Source organism: Eurosta solidaginis, chromosome 3, assembly GCF_040869045.1.
Source record: "Eurosta solidaginis isolate ZX-2024a chromosome 3, ASM4086904v1, whole genome shotgun sequence".
NCBI lineage: Eukaryota > Metazoa > Arthropoda > Insecta > Diptera > Tephritidae > Eurosta > Eurosta solidaginis.
Window position 1 is genome coordinate 228,947,079 of NC_090321.1, and position 22,186 is coordinate 228,969,264.

General features: G+C 36.6%; 1 protein-coding gene across 1 annotated transcript in view; it reads left to right on the forward strand.

The window, feature by feature from the left end:
• The window catches only part of Stacl (Stac-like), a 765,750-nt gene that overhangs the window by 205,945 nt on the left and 537,619 nt on the right, over positions 1-22,186 (forward strand). The gene's annotated exons all lie outside the window — the stretch shown is intronic.

A 22,186-nucleotide genomic window follows, 5' to 3' on the forward strand; every position in this document is an offset into this window, starting at 1 on the left:
ACCTTCCATGGTGCTTGCTTAATGCAATTTGGTACTAACACATTCACCTTTTGAAATTTAAGCTGGCAATAAATCCGTATAAATATTTTACATATTGAATTGAATTTTGTATTTTGTACTTTATAACTCATATCAACTATTAACTCAAGACTCAGAAAGATATATACTTATGTATGTATGTATGTTCATGTGTGATATCCCCGCAGTCAAAAGTCAAAGTAGTCAGCAAACATTCTAGTTCATTGAATATAATTTTGTTGGGTTATTTATACTAGTCAGTTTTAGAATAGTTTATTGACTATAACTTTGTGGTGTTATTCATACTAGTTAGTATTTGAATAATTTATTCTACAATTTCGTCCCTCAGACCCGAGGAAATGCCCGAGTGCTTTCTGCAGCCAATTTTCAATACATACTTCAGTTGATAATGCTAGATATTGTCCAAATCAACGGACACAAAAACACAAGAATGACGAGTCGCACCTAAGCTTTACCTCAACAGAGGCTAAAGAAGCTATTGAAGAGGCCAAGCCTTCCATGTCAATAGTCCCAGACGGAATACCTATACCGATGCCAAAACACCTTGGCCATGAGGGCATCAGCAGCCTAGCACATGTTTTCTACTTGTCGTTAAAAGCCGTTGCTATTACATAATAACGGAGAATGGCAAGCATAAACCCACTACCAAAGTCCGGAAACCCATCCATTATCTACCGATATTATCCCTTTAGTCTGTAACGAAAACCTTTAAAGCTGTTATGATTCCCGCATTTAAACGAAATTCTTTGGTTATCCAGCCATCAGCATGACTTCCGCAAATTGCATATAACTGCGATCTTACTGAACTCCTTTAACACTCATCATAGGATGGTGCTCGTGCATCTTGACCTGTTTCGACATAGTCAACCACGACTGGCTCGTTCCTTCTCATTGGTTTAGTAGATTGACCGCGAACTATTTTACTGGCCGGCCAACGCCGTTAAAATTTAGGAACGAAACTTAAAATTTTGTTTAACTACAAATATATATTCTGAGCTACAATTGTAATTTTCTAAATTCCAATTTAAAATTCTGAACACCAAATTTGAACTTTCTTCAGTTGCAGTTTTCTGAGCTTAAATTGAAAATTCTGAATTTCATCTGCAACTTTCTCAACTAAAACTAAAAAAGGTGTAAATATTTAGTTGCATAAGTACGATGTACCATAAAGTGATACATATACGTAAATACTTTTATAATTGAAAACAAGTAAGTACGGGACTGTCTTTGGCTGTGCCGAAGACTTCATACCTTTCATGAATAGGGCTGAACAATAATCTTATCCCGTTCGTAATCTCTAAATAATCGGATGTATAAGATAAGAAATATATAGTGAAAAGATGTGCATACCTAAACGATTTTTAAGATAAATATAAAATACAAAAATAGGTAGGCACTTTGTGTGAGGATGCAAAGTTTCAGGTTTTTTATGGTCTGCATGTAAAAGCTATGACTACGAATAACGTATTTCAACAATATATGACGTAAACGTAACTACCTTATGAAACTTGATGAATTTTGAAGCTTTTAGCCATAAAAAAGGGGCAAAAATGACAGTTTATATGGGGTATATAAAATATATACCACATATCTCTATGATTTTTTCAGACAACAATATATGCTATATACGTAAGTATTCGTTGAAATTTGAAGCCTATAGCTCTTAAAATAAGGAAGTAATCACGAAAAGTTTCTTATCTGAACAATCGGTTGTAGGGGTTATATACTATATATACGACCGATCTCATCAATTGTTTCAGACAACAATATGTGCAATATATGAAAGTAGGTGGTGAAGTCTGAGGCTTCAATCTGTTAAATTGAGGAAGATATGACAAAAATCCTCTTTATCTGAAAAATCGGTTGTATGGGCGATATATGCTATAGTTGTCCGATCCGGCCGGTTCCGAAAAATGTCTAATCGGACACCAATATACACCCGATCACCAAATTTTATCAAGATATCTCAAAAATTGAGGGACTAGTTTGCATACAAACAGACAGACGGACAGACGGACATGGCTAAATCAACTCAGCCCTTCATCCTGATTATTTCGGTATACTTAATGGTGGGTCTATCTATTTTCCTTTAAGGATTTACAATTTTGGGTTTCGTGCCGCAATTAATATACCATTTCATTTTCATGAAAGGTATAATTAATCAAAAATGCATCTGAACTAGTTTGGCAATTTTGAATAATATTTTTTTTAAATTTTTTATATATATGTTGTATTTTTATTAAAATTTATTCTTAAGTATAATGTATTGAAGTGATACATTTTAAAGTGATCTATGTATATATACATACTTTATATATGTATACTAGAAGACCCGGCAGACGTTGTTCTGCCCTAAATTTGGCCTATCTGCATATATTTGAATACGCTTTTTCCGTCTGATTCTGCCCTCCCCCCACTTCACTTTTTCCTAATCCTTTTATTCACTCCTACCTCCGTCTTTTTCGCTTCATCCATCTCCATCTTCGTCTCATTCTATCTCTTTCTCAATCTCCTTCTCTTTCTCTCTCTTCTCTTCTCTCAATTTCTTCTCATTCTTCTGCATCCCTTATTGCCTGTCCCAGAGGGTGGTATGTATTTTATTCCAGTCCCAGTCCCACTCCGAGTCTCAGTCCCAGTCCCACTCCGAGTCTCGGTCCCACTCGTAGTCCTAATCCCGGTCCCAGTCCGTCTCTGGATAATATTTTTCTCTGTACTAAAGCACACATCAACAGCTTTCTTTTGTTATCCATATTCTATAAACACATTCTAGGGGTACTCGGTTCTACGTTTCGGCCTATATCTCGAGACCCTGTACGTCGATCGCAACCAAGCATGTGTAGTAACCACCGCGTGAGGTTTACGCAACTTGTGTTAAAATTTGAACAAAATCGACGGACGCATCTCTTCAAACACCGGCGACCAACTAACACGCATTTTAGCCTTTCTTTTTATATATATATAGATTTTAATTTTTCACACTTCACTATAATATTAAAACGAAATGCAAATTTTCGTTGTTTTTGAAATTCGGCTTAAAAATTGTACATGGAACAACTAAAGACTTTCCTGAATTGAAAAAAAAAAACGTCATAGTATCTCTAAATCGCGGCCCCCCTCAGAAACCCCGGGCCGGGGCTAAACCCACCCCCCACACACACTTAGTGAGGGGGGGGGGGGGGGCTGGTGCTATACTTGACATCATTCGCTATAATATTTTTTATTGATAAGTACGTTGTTTAATTAAACACCAACCAATTACACGGAAGTATATCCGCACCACCTGAAAATGTGAGTGCCGGTGCGTATACGTAACATTTTATTATTATGAATAAAAAAATAAAAAAATGTGCAATAAAATAATATTGCGACCATAAACTGAGATATAAGCTATCCTATATTTTAAGTTAGATCGAATTGCACACGGGGTGCAAAACAAATTCAAAATTGGTTTAGTAGTTTAGGAGTCCATCGGAACCAAACATAGTGACACGTGATTTTTATATATGAAGATGTATAAAATGAATTTGAGCTAACTTATCAATTTTCAAGTAATTTTTGAACCCGACTAGGACTAGTATATTAACTAGTAAGATGCTGATGCAAATATCGACTTTTATGTCAACTGGTATTACAATGTTGCATAGACTGAGTAGTATGCCAACTGGTATGTTGATGTTGAATACACTAACTAGTATGTAATTTGGTAAGATATTGGTGTATGTAAAAACTAGTATACCATCTGGTATAATGCCGGCGCAAAGGCTGACTAGTGTGTTAATTGGTATGATCCTGATGAGTATGCTGACTAGCATGGCAGCTGGTACGATTTTGGTGTATATAATGACTAGTTTGTCAATTGGTATGATGCTGATTCCGAGACTGGCAATTGATATTTTGTAGGACATCGCCGTTTTAAAAATGCCAGTTGCTAATATAGAAAAATTACAGAACTCATACTAGTTGGGATTTTTGGTAAACTAGTATTCTTCTAGTATACAAATATTGATTTGACTGCAGGGATATAACCTACGTATATAATAAATTTTCTACTTTATAATCATACTTTTACTCAACAAGGATCAAATAATGTTGCAACGTGAATTCCCATTATACATTAATATCTATGTATGAATTTCGCATCTTTGAATGCTTCCAATGTACATATGTGTGCAAGTAGTGAACCTAAAATCTCAAAAATGCTGAAAAATATTCAGAAGCAATCATTCACGCTGGCGTCTTTGCATTTTTAATATGACAGTTCATTTACGTATTAAGGTATTCTACTTATATACATCTAAGAAAATTGATTCAAAATCTCTTGCCATAGAAACTTAATTCAATAAATTTCCACAACAAAAACAAAGGCGAGTGAATTTATCTTTGTCTAGAGTTACAACATGTGCTAAAACAGTGGCATAGTCAGAATTCGGAAAAGGAGGATCAACAAACGTGCCGCTTATTTATAACTCGCTACTGGTTGGATAGCTCAGGACTTATGTAGCACTCTTGAAAATTGATGTATAAGCAAACAGTGGTACGTCGAGGTTTTCGAATTAGCTAGAGCGCACCCCGGGGTCGAAGTGCGATCACAACCGCAATAATTAAATTCAGTGTTTTTCAGTAGAGCTTCGTCGAATTTTTAGCGCTAACAACCGATGTCGACAAGTTATTATTTCATCATCTGCTAGCTATCGATAGCGAATTATTATCGTTAAGTTATCGGTTTGTTAGCGACTTCTTAAATGAGTTATCCATGAGTTACAGACATGTCATCAATTTTATTTACTCATCGTATAAGAACTGTTATTATTTAAATTGTTATTATTTTATAGCTTCGATGTACTGCAACCTTTATTTAGATTTATTGTGCTTGACCATTCACCCCGTTAATGTATGTGAAAGTTTTTAATTTATATGTATATGTAAATAACTCTTCAGGACGCACTCACATTGAATGTGTACCGGCGTTCCATGGTGCAGCTCAAAAAAACTACAAATTTGTGTAGCGGATAGATTTAACTTACTAAAGTGATATCGCAAACTGCAGTATGGTAGGTACTCTCTGCTTAGATTATTGGGTTTGGCTGATACCCACGTTATTAAGAGTATAAACTGGACCAGTGTAGTCTGAACTGCTTTGATTCCCAGTTACTTATGGTTTATTTAGGGTATAGCTTTGTGAGTTCATAAAAGGGCTCTGGGCCATATAATGCTGCTAAAACATTTTGTTGGTCTTTGAGGCTCTCTGACATAATGAGGATACTCCTCGGACATAAGCCCAACGCAAACTTCTATTGTAAGAATTTCAGCCTGAAAAATAGTGGGTTAGCATACCTTTGGTATCGGTTACTTGAATTTCGGTCTACGGATGTCAGCTCCCGCTTTTCCGTCATCAACTTTTGGCCCATCCGTGAACCACACCTCTGAGTCACGGTCAGTACATGAATTTCTTGTTTCTCAAAGAGTTTTGTCCGCAAGGGACTCCTCAAAGTTCCGTGAGATTCTGAAAGCACATATGTAGGTGCCATTGCATCACATAGTTGTATTATTTGATTTCCTATGAATTTTCTGTTATTTATCATATGGCTCATGTTTCCGCTGAGCTCAGAGATTTCTTGAAATCTTAGTGCATCAAGTGGTGCCGAAATAATTGATACCTTCTCGATAGCAAAATAATTTGTTGAAACGCAATCGATATCTTTTTCATAACATATCGATAAATAGTCGATAACTAATTGAAAATAAATCGATTACAAACCGATAAGTCGCTGTTAAAAATCGATACCCCATTGATAGCCTTTATCACTGTCACTTCGATATCAAATTGATAATTTGTATCTACCCCGTCGATAACATAATTATAACAGGTTTTTCCTTCACTTTGCTTTCCTTTCAGTAGTCTTATAATGCGTAAGGGTAAGAAGAAGAACTAGACTTTGGATATGTTTAACAGGTGTGGGCTCAGCTATGGCACTCAAAAAATCTAAGGGCATTTTAAAAATGCTACCTGATAACAGCTTACATTTCAGTGTCTTCGACGATGGGGTTACATATTAAGTAAGAAGGGAATTTTCTCAATCTATACAGACGGATTCGAAACCAACTGATATGATGAAGCAGGCATCTCTCACGAGCAGTTAGGTAAACGAGATGGAATGAGCTGGGGCATCGTTAAGTAGACAATACTGAAGCAGTGACGGCGCATCACTCACATACTCCAATAAGGCATAAACTTACATAACAGATTATAAAAAGCCCTACGTTTGAAGTAGTTCACTGCGGAAACATCACCCTACCACGGCGGCCTGTCAAATAGGGGTCGCAAGACTCCACATGTTGAAAAATGACTTCTTAAACATCTCCAAATATCTCAATCCCTGTCCCATCTAACAAACTCTTGTATCCAATATTACAACTTTATAGAGCCCAAAGCTTAGTTCAGAGTTTCAGTTCTCAGTTCCTAACACTTTTAAACAAAATTTCCAAGCTCGGATGATTTTTTGAATTTTCTCTATCCCTGGGCCACATATCGAACATTTTGTTTCTTATGTTGCATAGTCGTTGAGTTTCGAAATATATTATTAGTTTCAAAAATCTAGATATAGAGGAAATTACTCAAATAGCTGTCGAAACATTCCACATGTTCTAAATGACCTTTCTAAAAATCTCTTAATATCTCGATCCCTGTCCCATGTTGAGAATTTTTTTAATCTAATATTAAAACTTACTAGAGTAGAAAGCTTCGTAAATAGTTTTATGAGTCTAGGTTATCGGGAAACTCCTTAGAACTCGAAAGCAAAATCTCTAAATGCGGCGATTTTTTTAATTTCCGCGATACCTTGACCATAAAGCGATAATAAGTTTTTCCTATGTTGCATTGTCATAGGGTTATGAAGCGTTCTTCGTTTTAAAATTATGGCCCTGCGGGTAGTTACTCAAATACTGGTCGCAAGATTCCACCTGTTCTAAACAGCTTTTCTAAATATCTTTTTCCCTGTCGCACATAGAAAAATCTATTATCCTAAATATTAGAACCTAATAGAGTTCTAAGCTTCGTTCGAAGTTTTTATACCCAGCTGTACTTGTACACAGGGTATTATAACTTTGTTGGATAACGGTTGGTTGTACAGGTAGAAAGGAATCGAGATAGATATAGACTTCCATATATCAAAATCATCAGTACGAAATAAAATTTGATTGAGCCAGGCCCGTCCGTCCATCCGTCCGTACGTCTGTCCGTTAACACGCTAACTTGAATAAATATTGAGATATCTTCACCAAATTTGGTACACGAGATTATGTGGACCCACAATAGATTGGTATTGAAAATGAGCGAAATCGGATGATAACCACGCCCACTTTTTATATATAAAACATTTTGGAAAACACAAAAAACGTGATTATTTAGTAAGTAATACACCTAGAATGTTGAAATTTGACGTGTGGACTGACATTGAGACTCTTGATAAAAATTTGAAACCATTTTTTTGAAATGGGCGTGGCACCGGCCACTTGTGATAAAATCAATTTCACAAATATTATTAATCATAAATCAAAAATCGTTAAGACTATCGTAACAAAATTAGACAGAGAGGTTGCCTTTACTATAAGGAATACTCTGAAGAAAAATTAACGAAATCGATTAAGGACCACGTCTACTTTTATATAAAAGATTTTTAAAAGGGTCGTGGACGAATAAGATAAGCTATATCTTTGCAAAAAAGAGCTTTATGTCAATCGTATTTCATTTCCCAAGTGGATTCATAGCAATAAATAGGATCAAATTAAAATTAAAAAAAATGGGCGTGGCACCGTCCCTTTTATGACTAAACAATTTTCTATGTTTCGGGAGCCAAAACTCGAAGAAAAATTCATTCAGAATAGAACCATATGTATATGTATAATTGCATAGCCTTGTAAAACTACTAAGCACACTAAACAAACAACAACAGCATTTCAAGTGTACAGCTGGGTATGTAATGTTCGGTTTCACCCGAACTTAGCCTTCCTTTCTTGTTTGAAACCACCCAGCGAAAGTTTTTGCATTGTCATTAGGTTTCGAAATACGCTCTTTGATTCAAGAGTATGAGAAGCTCTATTGGACGTTACTCAAATAGCGGTCACAAATTTTCAAAACATCTCATCATCAGCTAGCTTCTCGGGAGCTGAGTATTGAACTCGAATCACCAACATTCATACTTCATACTGGCGTAAAGGCAGATGCCTTTAACCACTCAGCCATATGAATGCCCCGCTGCTCGCTTTGCAATTCGTCTCTAAGAATTGCCTTTTTGCTGCTATTCGTTTGTCCTAAATATTACAGCCTTATACAGCCTAAAGCTTTGTTCAAAGTTTAAGGTCTCTGGTAATCGCATAGCCCCTTAAAACTCGAAACAAAATTTCCAATTTTTGAACTTGCACATTTCCTGGACAACCTAGCATAACTTGTTCTGCCTCCTGTTAAAATGTTATTAAGACTATAGCTCCATAGGAAGTTGCTCAAGTATGGATTTTAAATTCCTAAATTTTACACTGAAGTTGGCGGAAATACATGCAACGAAACAAACATGAAGGAAATAAAAAAGCGGTAATAATTTAAGCAACTTTTAACTCAAACGCCCTCAAATGGAAAACGGCAACGGCAGAAGTAATAAAGTTGAAATGAATGTATTAATTTCATAATATTAACATCACCTTGAAAACCATTTGAAAGCTCTTCATGTCGCTCCTGTGCCTTGAACAGGTTGTTATCCTAGATTGCTTATGGCAACTGATTTTAATTGCGTATTCCCAATTTACCTTGAATTTCTTCTAATAAAGGGAATTAAATGTATTTATGACATTATACGAGAGCTATTTGAAATAATTCATTGCGTTGAGTATGTACGTACATATGTTGATTAACATTATATATACGATTTTCTTGCCCAAACGATTTTCGTGCAAATTCGTAGGTCATTAGATGTAATATCAAATTGTTATAACGTCAAAAGAGTGAGTTGCGGTCCTTGCGACCGTATGTTGCCTATTAATAAATTAAAAAACAAATTTTACTGTTAAGATATGCATACTTTGTGGGGCTAAATAAAAAAGATGTTAATAGGTTTTATGAGATACATACCATATATACGACCGATCTTTATGATTTTTTCAGACAACTATATATGCTATACACATAAGAATTTGGTGAAATTTGAGCTTCTAGCTGTTAGAATGGGGCGGAAGTTAGGAAATGTTTCTCATCTGAACAATCGGTTGTATAGGATATATACTATACATACGACTGATCTCATCCATTTTTTCAGACAAAAATATGTGCAGTATATGAAAGCATTGAAGCTTCAATCTGATGAATTGAGGAAGATATAACAAAAATCATCTTTTCTGAAAAATCTGTTGTATGGGGGATATATGTATGATATAGTGGTCCGATCCGGCCGGTTCCGACAAATGTCTTATCGGACACCTAAATATACCCGCTCACCAAATTTTAACAAGATATCTCGAAAATTTAGGGACTAGTTTGCATACAAACAGATGGACAGAAAGACGGACATGTCTAAATCAACTCAACTCTTCATCCTGATCCTTAGGGTATACTTATTGATGGGTCTATATCTTCTTCATGATGGACTTACAATTTTGAGATTCGTGGCGAATTTAATATACCATTTCGTTTTCATGAAAGGTATAAAAGCACTGATTCCAGGAATCTACCAACACAAACTTCGCCTTTTGGGTCAACAAATAAAAAAATTCCTGGCGCGATTTACCTCTGAGAAGCTTACGACCAAACTTCTTTTCCGAATTCCTTCGTTCTCCTTATTAACTTTTTCTACAAATTGATGGAGCGGGACCTACATGTTTTGTGGCAACTCCGGACGGCAGCTACAAGACACATTAACTTATATGCTTTTCATAGCAGAAATATACTTGGAGTATTTGCAGTGGTTTGCCCAGGGACGGCGACTCTACTCAGACATTTTTTTAATTGAAAAACCTCTTTCCTTAATTTTTGATGTTGCTGTGCCTGAGAATTGACGGCCGACCAGCAAGTCAAGATGTCTATAATATTGGCGCCGTAAGGCATGCCTGTGTTTGAAGATGACGAATTTCCATAGTTGCAATGTTTCGAGGGATTACAAAACCCTCGGTTGTTAGGCTAGTGCTAGCACGTTATAATACCAGACCATACCAAAATCGTATACGGCAAAACACAGCACATAAACGTAGCACTATCACGAAGCCTTAAGGGCGAATTAATGGTGACTTATAACCGTAAGGCCATAACCAGATAAAACAGCTGATCGAACCTACCTTATGGAAATCTATGTAATCGATTAATGGTGCCATACCATAACGCTAACTCGATTACATTAATTTCCATAAGGTAGGTGTGATCAGCTGTTTTATTTGGTTATGGCTTTATGGATATAAGTCACCATTAATTCGCCCTTTACATAGAGTTTTTACGGCTACAACCAACAACCACAGCCAACATGATTAATGTATGCATGATTGATATTGTAAATTTAAAATTATTATCCGTCAACCAATTATCAAATTAAAATAATTTAAAATTATTGCTTTTCATGCTGGCATTTTCAATGAATCTGTATACAAAGTTTTGTGAATAATTCAAAAGAAAACTTAAGGAGAATAAAAACTTTGGGCTGATTTGAACAATTTCTCAGTGTATGCGTTGCTAATAGCTACTTTGACTGATTGATAAGGGTCATCAATTGATTAATAATTTTAAATACATATATGAATATGACTTACCGTGAAATGTTTAGATAGAAATAAAAGAAGAATGTATCTTTGTATAAATGTCGCTGTTAATAATGCCCAATTATATTTTAAATTCAAACAAAAACATGTAAAGAAGTCTAAGTTCGGGTGAAACCGAACATTACATACCCAGCTGTACACTTGAAATGCTGTTGTTGTTTGTTTAGTGTGCTTAGTAGTTTTACAAGGCTGCGCAATAATACATATGCATATGGTTCTATTCTGAACTAATTTTTCTTCGAGTTATGGCTCCCGAAACATAGAAAATTCCTTAGACATTAAAGGGGTGGTGCCACGCCCATTTCTTTAATTTTAGTTTTTTTTCCTATTTATTGCTATAAATCGACTTGGGAAATGAAATACCATTGATATGAAGTTCTATTTTGCAAAGATGTAGCTTATTTTATCCGTCCACGACCCTTTTAAACATATTTTATATAAAAGTAGACGGGGTCCTTTTCCGATTTCGTTAATTTTTCTTCAGGGTATTCCTTATAGTAAAGGCAACCTCTCCGCGATTTTTGATTTATGATAAATAATATTTGTAAAATTGATTTTATAACAAGTGGGCGGTGCCACACCCATTTTAGATTTTTTTTCAAATTCGTATCAAGAGTCTCAATATCAGTCCACACGTCAAATTTCAACATTCTACAATACACTAAATATTCAGATTTTTTGTGTTTTCCAAAATGTTATATATATAAGAAGTACCACGCCCACTATCATCCGATTTCGCTCATTTTAAATACCAATCTATTCTGGATACAGATAAGCTCGTGTGCCAAATTTGGTGGAGATATCTCAATATTTACTCAAGTTATCGTGTTAACGGGCAGATGGACGGACATGGCTCAATCAATTTTTTTTTCGATATTGATGATTTTGATATATGGAAGTCTATGTCTATCTCGATTCCTTTATAGCTGTACAACCAACCGTTATTCAATGAAAGTTATAGTACCCTGTGTACAAGTACAGCTGGGTATAACAAACCCGATACTTCGTGCATCGTATTCAGCCTTCCATTAAAACTTTCATTTGACGTCATCTTATTTAACGATAAGGAAAAAGTAAGTGTGTTGTAGTGAAGGGCTTTTCGGTTTATATGACAAAATCACTTTTAAACAGCTGTGTTTATTTATGTTTGCCGATGACAGTAATTTAAAACGCCCATTAAATGATTGTCATGTAATTTCAATCTCAGTGGGACACTCAAATCAATGCTACTTAAAATGTTTTCTTAGGTTATTTATATAGAACCATTTTTTACGTATCTCTATGCTGCCCCTTAACCAAATAACCTTATTACTGCATACTTCCTTTCCAGTTTGACTTCAACCAGTTTTATTTGTAACAAGTAAGGAAGGTTAAGTTCGGGTGTAACCGAACATTACATACTCAGTTGAGAGCTATGGTGACAACATAAGGGAAAATAACCATGTAGGAAAATGAACCGAGGGAAACCCTGGAATGTGTTTGTATGACATGTGTATCAAATGAAAGGCATTAAAGAGTATTTTATGAGGGAGTGGACCATAGTTCTATAGATGGACGCAATTTAGGGATATAGCCATAAAGGTGGATCAGGGTTGACTCTAGAATGTGTTTGTACGATATGGGTATCAAATGAAAGGTGTTAATGAGTATTTTAAAAGGGAGTAATCCTTAGTTCCATAGGTGGATGCCGTTTCGAAATATCGCCATAAAGGTGGAGCAGGGGTGACCCTAGAATTTGTTTGTACAATATGGGTATCAAAAAAAAGGTGTTAATGAGTTTTTTAAAAGGGAGTAATCCTTAGTTCCATAGGTGGACGCCGTTTCGAGATATCGCCATAAAGGTGGGCCAGGGGTGACTCTAGAATTCGTTTGTACAATATGGGTATCAAACGAAAGGAGTTAATGAGTATTTTAAAAGGGAGTAATCCTTAGTTCCATAGGTGGACGCCGTTTCGAAATATCGCCATAAAGGTGGAGCAGGGGTGACCCTAGAATTTGTTTGTACAATATGGGTATCAAATTAAAGGTGTTAATGAGTTTTTTAAAAGGGAGTAATCCTTAGTTCCATAGGTGGACGCCGTTTCGAGATATCGCCATAAAGGTGGGCCAGGGGTGACTCTAGAATTCGTTTGTACAATATGGGTATCAAACGAAAGGAGTTAATGAGTATTTTAAAAGGGAGTAATCCTTAGTTCCATAGGTGGACGCCGTTTCGAGATATCGCCATAAAGGTGGGCCAGGGGTGACTCTAGAATTCGTTTGTACAATATGGGTATCAAACGAAAGGAGTTAATGAGTATTTTAAAAGGGAGTAATCCTTAGTTCCATAGGTGGACGCCGTTTCGAGATATCGCCATAAAGGTGGGCCAGGGGTGACTCTAGAATTCGTTTGTACAATATGGGTATCAAAAGAAAGGTGTTAATGAGTTTTTTAAAAGGGAGTAATCCTTAGTTCCATAGGTGGACGCCGTTTCGTGATATCGCCATAAAGGTGGAGCAGGGGTGACCCTAGAATTTGTTTGTACAATATGGGTATCAAACGAAAGGGGTTAATGAGTATTTTAAAAGGAAGTGGGCCTTAGTTCTATAGGTGGACGCCTTTTCGAGGTATCGCAATAAAGGTGAACCAGGGGTGACTCGACTTTGTTTGTGCGATATGGGTATCAAATGAAAGGTGTTAATGAGTATTTTTAAAAGGGAGTGGGCCTTCGTTCTATAGGTGTTCGCCTTTTCGAGATATCGCCATAAAGGTGGACCAGGGGTGACTTTAGAATATGTTTTTACGATATGGGTATCAAATGAAAGGTGTTAATGAGTATTTTAAAAGGACGTGGGGCTTAGTTCTATAGGTGGACGCCTTTTCGAGGTATCGCCATTAAGGTGGACCAGGGGTGACTCTAGAATGAGTTTGTACGATATGGGTATCAAATTAAAGGCATTAATGAGAGTTTTAAAAGGGAGTGGTGGTAGTTGTATATGTGAAGGCGTTTTCCAGATATCGACCAAAATGTGGACCAGGGTGACCCAGAACATTATCTGTTGGATACCGCTAATTTATTTATATATGTAATACCTGCCAAGATTTTAAGGGTTTTTTATTTCGCCCTGCAGAACTTTTTCATTTTCTACTACATAATATTGTAGGTGTCACAACCATTTTATGAAGTTTTTTCTAAAGTTATATTTCGCGTCAATAAAACAATCCAATTACCTTACCATGTTTCATCCCTTTTTTGTATTTGGTATAGAATTATGGCATTTTTTTCATTTTTCGTAATTTTCGATATCGAAAAAGTGGGCGTGGTCATAGTCGGATTTCGTTCATTTTTTATACCAAGATAAAGTGAGTTCAAGTAAGCACGTGAACTAAGTTCATTAAAGATATGTCGATTTTTGCTCAAGTTATCGTGTTAACGGCCATGCGGAAGGACAGACGGACGACTGTGTATAAAAACTGGGCGTGGCATCAACCGATTCCGCCCATTTTCACAGAAAACAGTTAACGTCATAAAATCTATGCCCCTACCAAATTTCAAAAGGATTGGTTAATTTTTGTTCGACTTATGGCGTTAAAAGTATCCTAGACAAATTAAATGAAAAAGGGCGGAGCCACGCCCATTTTGAAATTTTCTTTTATTTTTGTATTTTGTTGCACCACATCATTACTGGAGTTGAATGTTGACATAATTCACTTATACACTGTAAAGGTATTAAATTTTTTGTTAAAATTTTACTTTAAAAAATTTTTTTTTTTAAAAGTGGGCGTTGTCCTTCTCCGATTTTCCTAATTTTTATTAAGCGTACATATAGTAATAGGAGTAACGTTCCTGCCAAATTTCATCATGATATCTTCAACGACTGCCAAATTACAGCTTGCAAAAGTTTTAAATTACCTTCTTTTAAAAGTGGGCGGTGCCACGCCCATTGTCCAAAATTTTACTAATTTTCTATTCTGCGTCATAAGTTCAACTTATCTGCCAAGTTTCGTCGCTTTATCTGTCTTTTGTAATGAATTATCGCACTTTTACGATTTTTCGAAATTTTCGATATCGAAAAAGTGGGCGTGGTTATAGTCCGATATCGTTCATTTTAAATAGCGATCTGAGGTGAGTGCTCAGGAACCTACATTCCAAATTTCATCGAGATACCTCAAAATTTACTCAAGTTATCGTGTTAACGGGCGGACGGACGGACATGGCTCAATCAAATTTTTTTTCGATCCTGATTATTTTGATATATGGAAGTCTATATCTATCTCGATTCCTTTATATATGTACAACCAACCGTTATCCAATCAAACTTAATATACTCTGTGAGCTCTGCTCAACTGAGTATAATAAAAACAGTTTGTAGTGAAATAAAACGAACCGTAAAATCAGCCCGAGCCAAATGAAATCAGTCTTCACAATAAATACGTAAATAAATGAAAGAATCAGCAAACGTTTACCAACACACACATACGCACACATAGAATAACATAAACAAAATAACCCTCCATAGTAATAGCTAAATTGATTTTCAAGTGGTTTTATTCAATTGTGTTCCACGTTTAGAAAAATTGGTTGTATAAATATAAACGAAGCGTAAAGAGATTTTCCGATTACATGTTTGATAACAACAGTGCAAATTTTTATTTCTTTATTTATCTGTTGATCTATTTATTCTTCCATTTTGGTTATAGAATATTGAAGTTTTGCTTATTGTTATACTAATGATTGGGGTGGATGTTAAATTTAATTTGATATATCGATTCAGTTTGACTTAAAGCTAACTTATTTATAGAAATGTTCTCGGAGTTTTAAATCTTGTGTATTATTATACCATCTAAGGAATTTATGTTCCATTGAGAGTAATTCACATGACGTAGCATGTTGTTGTTGTTGTTGTTGTTGTAGCAATAAGAACACTCCCCGAAGGCCTTGGGAGTTTTATCGATTTGATGGTCCTTTGCGGATGCAGATCCGGTACGTTCCGGTACGATTTGTTATGACCACATGCGACCTTCTAGGCCATCCCGCGCTCCCACCCCTTAGATCCATGAGGAGTTCGAGGTCGCCAGAGCCTCGACTGTTAATGAAACAGGATTCGCCACGGATAGGTGATGTTGTAACCTGAAAAGGCTGCGCTACACAAACCCCTTAAATCCGGTATTTCAGTCGCCTCTTACGACAGGCATACCTACCGCGGGTATATTCTAATCCCCTAACCCGCTGGATAGCATCATTTTCTTTGGTTCAAATCAATCCATATACCTGTGATCGATAACATAAATTTTCATTTAAATCTATAACATAAAACTAAAATTTAGTCAACCTAACATAGCATAATACAACAAACCAAAGCATCACATAACATAGCATACATATCGTGCCAGAACATAACATAACATAACATAATATGACATAACATAGCATAACATAACATAGCATAACATAACATAACATAACATAACATACCATAGCAAACCATAATATAACATAACAAATCATAATATAACATAACATATAATAACATAACATAACAAAACAAAACAAAACGTAACATAACATAACATAATATAAAATAACATAACATAACATAAAATACCACACCATAACATAACATAACATAACATAACATAACATAAGATAGCTTAGCATAACAAAACATAATATACCATAGCATAACACAACATAACATAACATTAAAAAATAAAATAAAACATCACATATCATAACATAACATAACCTTACCTAGCATTACATTACATGACAAAATATAACACAACAAAACATACCAAATCATGTCATAGAACAACATAAGAGCATTTATTTAGCATAATGTAAAATAACAACACTTAACATATTTCAAGAGCCTATTCAGTTCAACTTTGTCTTTATGTTTTTCGATGCGATCTTCTATCTGAGGGTTGCTGACTGCATCTCGCACTGCAGCGATACCGAAGACTCTAGCAGATCGTGCTAATTCCTCCTTTTGACGCTTGTTTATGGCATTGAGCCAGTTATGGGTGTTATGGGTAGTTTGCCAATCCCGACAAGCGCGCTGCTGACGTTTGAAAAGTTTGCATGGTGTAAACCGATGGTTATAGTAAATGTTGGCTGCCGGAGAGATCGTGTTCCGGGGATAAGCAGGACTCTTTTCTGCCAATTCAATAGCATATGTAACAATTACAAAAGTTGAAACCTTCTTATGTGTTTTTAGAATGACACTCAGACCTAGAAGATTCGACGCAGCCATATCGTCTTCTCGTTTGCTGAGAAGTATATGCCTTGCATATGTGCTAACCCTATGCTTTGGCAGGCCAGATTATTGATGATTCACGCTGAGAATAGGTATTCAAGTATATCTTCTACCCTGATTCGCTGTTCGGCGAAGTGCTCACATTCGGAGAAGGTGTGGTGTACATCGTCTAATTTTCCACAGTAGAGGCAGTTTGGGTTTTCAACTTTGCCCATTCTATGCCGTTATTTGCGAAGGTAACAGTGTCCGGTTAGGAACTGAGTCAGGTAAAAGTTGCCTCAACCATGGGTTCAGTTCAGGAATTTGTTCCCTGGTTCACTTTCCTACGGTGATTTTGCTCCATTGTTCTTGCCAGCGAAAAGTCGAAGAGATATTTTGGTGTGGTTACCACAACGCGCAGGACAGCCTCTGCAGAGAACGCGCGGTAAACCGAAGCAATTTAAAGTGCCCCTCTGCTTTGGACTAACGTGAGGGCTGTTCGGTGATTCCGCTATTTCATTACATCCACCCAAGTTTCTACGCCCTGTATGAGTATAGCTTAGAGTCCGATATAAGCAGCTTTCTTGCACATGGCTTTGGACCACCTGTGTTTGCCATTAATAGACTAAGATTTGCTAGTGGATGCGCGGACCTTTCGCAGGCAATCACTTTAGATTTCTGGGGACTCATGCTATACACTGCACATGACTTGGATTAGTTTAAGCTATGCCAGCTCGCATCTTCGTGTAGTTGTGACATCTGTCACGTTATCGGCCAGAGCCACGAAGAGGGTGCTTTTTGGAATATCCAATCGAAGAAGATTGTGGAAGTTGTATTCCAGAGAATGGGACCTAATACCCAACCATGGACTACTCTGCATGTTATCTTTACCTTCCTTTGACCGAAGTTGGTTTCATATGTTATATACCGGTCTCTTTTATCGATTTTCCGAAGGCATCTGTGGTGGGGTAAGCTCTAGGGAAGCCTTTCTGTCGGTGAGACAGTCCTCCTTTTTGCTCCCGTGAGGTATTGCTTCAGGGAACTTCAGGACGCTCTCCACCAATTTGCTTGCGTGTACAGTGGGTGTTAAGGTGATGGTGAGTTGGTATCATCCTTCCCTTTTGTAGTAAGAACTAGCCTTGCTGTCTTCCATCTAGCAGCTAGCCTATAAGCCTACGTTGGTATTCGGGCCCAAGGACTTTTCGAGGGTTTATGCCATGCAGGGCCGTTTTTAGTTCTTCATCGTGAAACGGTTCCACGGTGCGGTCTTCTCCGGTAATATAACCATATTCTGTGAGTGGTCGGCTGCAAAAATAATGTCCACAATGTATCTCATTTTATCTTCGTCCATCATCTGGTATTTACTCGCAATGCGTTTCCCAGCATCTAAGTTTGCTTTGCTTAACGACAGCGCTGAGAGATGTCTTCGCCCTTTTCTATGCTTCCGAATTTTCTAGAGCCTTAGATCTGCCATGCGTTCGAGTTGCTGGCCTCAGCATTATGTGGCTTCGCGATGTCGACGATCTTTTTTCTCAACAATTTTTCACATTGAATAGATAGATACATTGCAAGTATCTCTGCACCATAGAGAGTATTGCAGATGTTTTTTGACACAGGTCTTTATATAACTCCGTACCCATAGCCGGAATGCTCGGTCGTATCTCAGTTGATTCTGTTCCACACAATTAAAGACAACGTGGTTTTCGAATTTATCTGGAGACTGGCTAAAGTCTAAACGAAGTGGGAGCAAGGAGCCAGCAGCATCGGACAGGTCTTGACCCTGCAACTGCTTACTGAGGGGCGTTTGTCCACCTTTTTGTTTGGTTTTGCCTAAAATTATGAATTCTTTAATATCCTCTAGCCTCTGGAAAGCGAGAGAGGAGACATCTGGCATTGGCTGGATACGGTCTCGAGACACAACATATTACCACGACTATGCTGGTTACCTCCAGCGGGTTAGGGGGTCAGAATATACCCGCGGTAGGTATGCCTATCGTAACAAGCGACTAAAATACCAGATTCAAGGGGCTGTGTAGCGAACGCCTTCATGTTGCCAGCGCAATATATAGCTTCTCCAAACCCAATTGTCAATCTCACCTATCCGTGCGAATCCTGTTTTACTAACAGACGAGGCTCTAGCGACCCCAAGCTCTTCATGGAACTTGGAGGTGGGGAGGGAGGGATAGCCTGAAAGTTTAATTTGGCCATATAAATCGTTCCGGGGATGGTTGGGCTAGCACCTTAATGGTGCTGTGTTACCGGAGCGTACCGGATCTGTATCCGGCAAAGGACCATCACATCGATAACACTCCCCAAAGCCTTCGGGGAGTAACCTTATCGCTACAGCAACAACAACAAAAACTGTTATGGAAGTTCACACTTGGGCAAGGCCTATGCGCTCGCTAACTTTTGGTAACTTCGCTTGACTAATTAATTTTGAAAGTTAATAAATTTTTGTAATCTTATCTACCGTCAACACGCCTCTCTGCCTATAAAGCCAAATTTCCTTCGTCAACAGTTGATCAAATTTAATCACAAAACTTTTAATGACCTAGCAAAGCAAATACAAGGCACTAGGCTGAGTTCACATACACATGTACTTCTGTCTCTTTTTCACTTATAGCTTTATATTGCGTAACGTTATGAGGTACATACATTTTCAAAGTTTTCTCCAACTTAGGCAACTCACTTGTAGACAATTCTGAATTATTTGCAGAGCAGGTTGAAGTGAGAAAAATTTGCCTTTTTGCCTGCAAAGTTTTACTGTGCGGCGTCTGAAAAGTTGTTACTTCTGGTGTAGTTGACTATTAAATAAAAACATGAATTATCAATTAAATATTTTATAATGTTTATTATAAGCAGTGCTGCTCAGGATGTTTTATATGGAAGTGCGAATAACAATACATGTACAAAATTTTATGTGCACTGAAAATTTTTTGTATTTAAAAAAATATATTTAAAAATTTTTAATTGTTTGAGGTTGATAAAAGTTGAATATTTGGGTTCAAGTTACAAAATATTTGCTTAAAATACACTGAAAGAAATGGTGCTAGTAAAATCAACAAATCGGTTCTGTTGTTCTTGACTTAACGGAGATTCGGTGAAATTGATCGAATTATGGTTAATTCGACCGAGTTCTTTGTCAAGCGAACAAATTAGTTTAGTCATTTCAACAGAAGAGAAATTGTCGCTCTTAAGTTAACAAAATTTTGTAAAATTGACAGATTCCTAATCAATCTAACTGAATTTTCTGTTGACACAACTGATCTTGCAGGTCATTTCAACGGCCATCAACTATCAATATATGAACAAATTTTAAAGAGAATTTTACGCTGACTCCGCTCTCTGCTTTGTGCTTATGACGATGGTGCCACTTGTTAAAAAAAAACACCAAAATAAGAAAACCATCAAATCGAAAAAACACACAAAATTGGAAAACAACAAAAAACTAGTTTTTCACTTATCAATACAAAACGAAAAAACCCTTTTTTAAATTTACTGTGCAAAAAATTATGAGATACCGGGACACCTATTTATAGGGTACAATTTTGCAACTTCTCGTCCAAGCGAAATGCAAAATTGCGCCCTCTTGTTGCAAAAGTTTTGCTTGAACGAACAGGATTTTTCCAAAGTTAGTACCATTTTGATCAAGTTTTTATGAATTTTCACTCACGCGAATGAATATAGTAAGGTAATAAAAAAACATCCTTTTTTAATGTTGATGTTTCCGACAAAATAAAAGTTTGAGTTGTTTTGGAAACGTTTCAACTTAAAGTGTTACGAAAATTTAACTTGCCGAATTACATGTAAAGTTATTACAGTGGTGAATTACCTTCCCGCGATTTGATTCTTTACTTTTTCTATAACTTAGAAGTTCTCTTTTTAAAATGCGACGTCAAACATTTATACTACAAGTTTTGTTCGCAAAAATCAAGTGTGGCAACTACATGCGAGAGAAGAATGTGAGAATGAGCTGAGCTGCAACTGAAAGAATTGAGAATCAGTTTTGTGCGTACTATTTTCATTTCTATATTCATATGTATGTATATGTAGTAAGCATGCGTATTTATGTATTCACATATTTACGTATTTATATGGAGGCCGCCGTGGTGTGATGGTAGCATGCTCCGCCTACCACACCGAAGACCCTGGGTTCACACCCCGGGCAAAGCAACATCAAAATTTTAGAAACAAGCTTTTTCAATTAGAAGAAACATTTTCTAAGCGGGGTCGCCCCTCGGCAGTGTTCGGCAAGTACTCCGAGTGTATTTCTGCCATGAATTGCTCTAAGTGAAATCTCGCCTTGCAGATGCCGTTGGGAGTCGGCATAAAACAAGTATGGCCCGTCCCGCCAATTTGTAAGAAAAATTTAAAAGGAGCACGACGCAAATTGGAAGAGAAGTTCGGCCTAAAATCTCTTCGGAGGTTATCGCGCCTTACATTTGTTTATTTATATGGCAACATATGTAGGTACTTTCATACAAAGCTGTCGCAACTTTTTTGTTCATTTGACCACTAAAACGGTTAATTACGAATCAACGATTTGTGCGCAGTTGGTTCAACATCTTGTTGCGATGGATAAAAATTTACAGAAATTTCGGTTGAATTGACTTGTATTTCGGTTGATTTTAACAGTCTTTTTCTTTCAGTGTATTACGTCAATAACTATAGCACCATTATACAAGAGCCAATAAATTTAATTCTGAAAGTAGCGAAACATTTCATTGACCTCTAGGCTAAGGTTTTATGGGAACATATCCTATATATGTACATATATCGTCGGAATTTGGGTTTCAATAATCATACTAAAATTGGCTGTAGAGATTTCCGCGAATGTTGCATTGGAAATTGAATTTGCAAACTTTTGAAATGCTTAATTAGAAGGCTCCGCGTGGTTTGTTTTAAATTTGGGTTCAAATTTACATAAATATATTAGCAACAAAGATTACTGAGGCGCTGTAATATCATTTGAATTTAATAAAATGTTTAACAAATAATTGATAGGCATGCTTACTTTACGGTTCCTCCCACTTCCAGTCAAAAAATGTCTCATAACCAAGAAAGATAATATACAGAATTGAAATAAAAATTCACAGAAACTACACCGTATGGAGAATCTATATTTCAAAATAAGTGC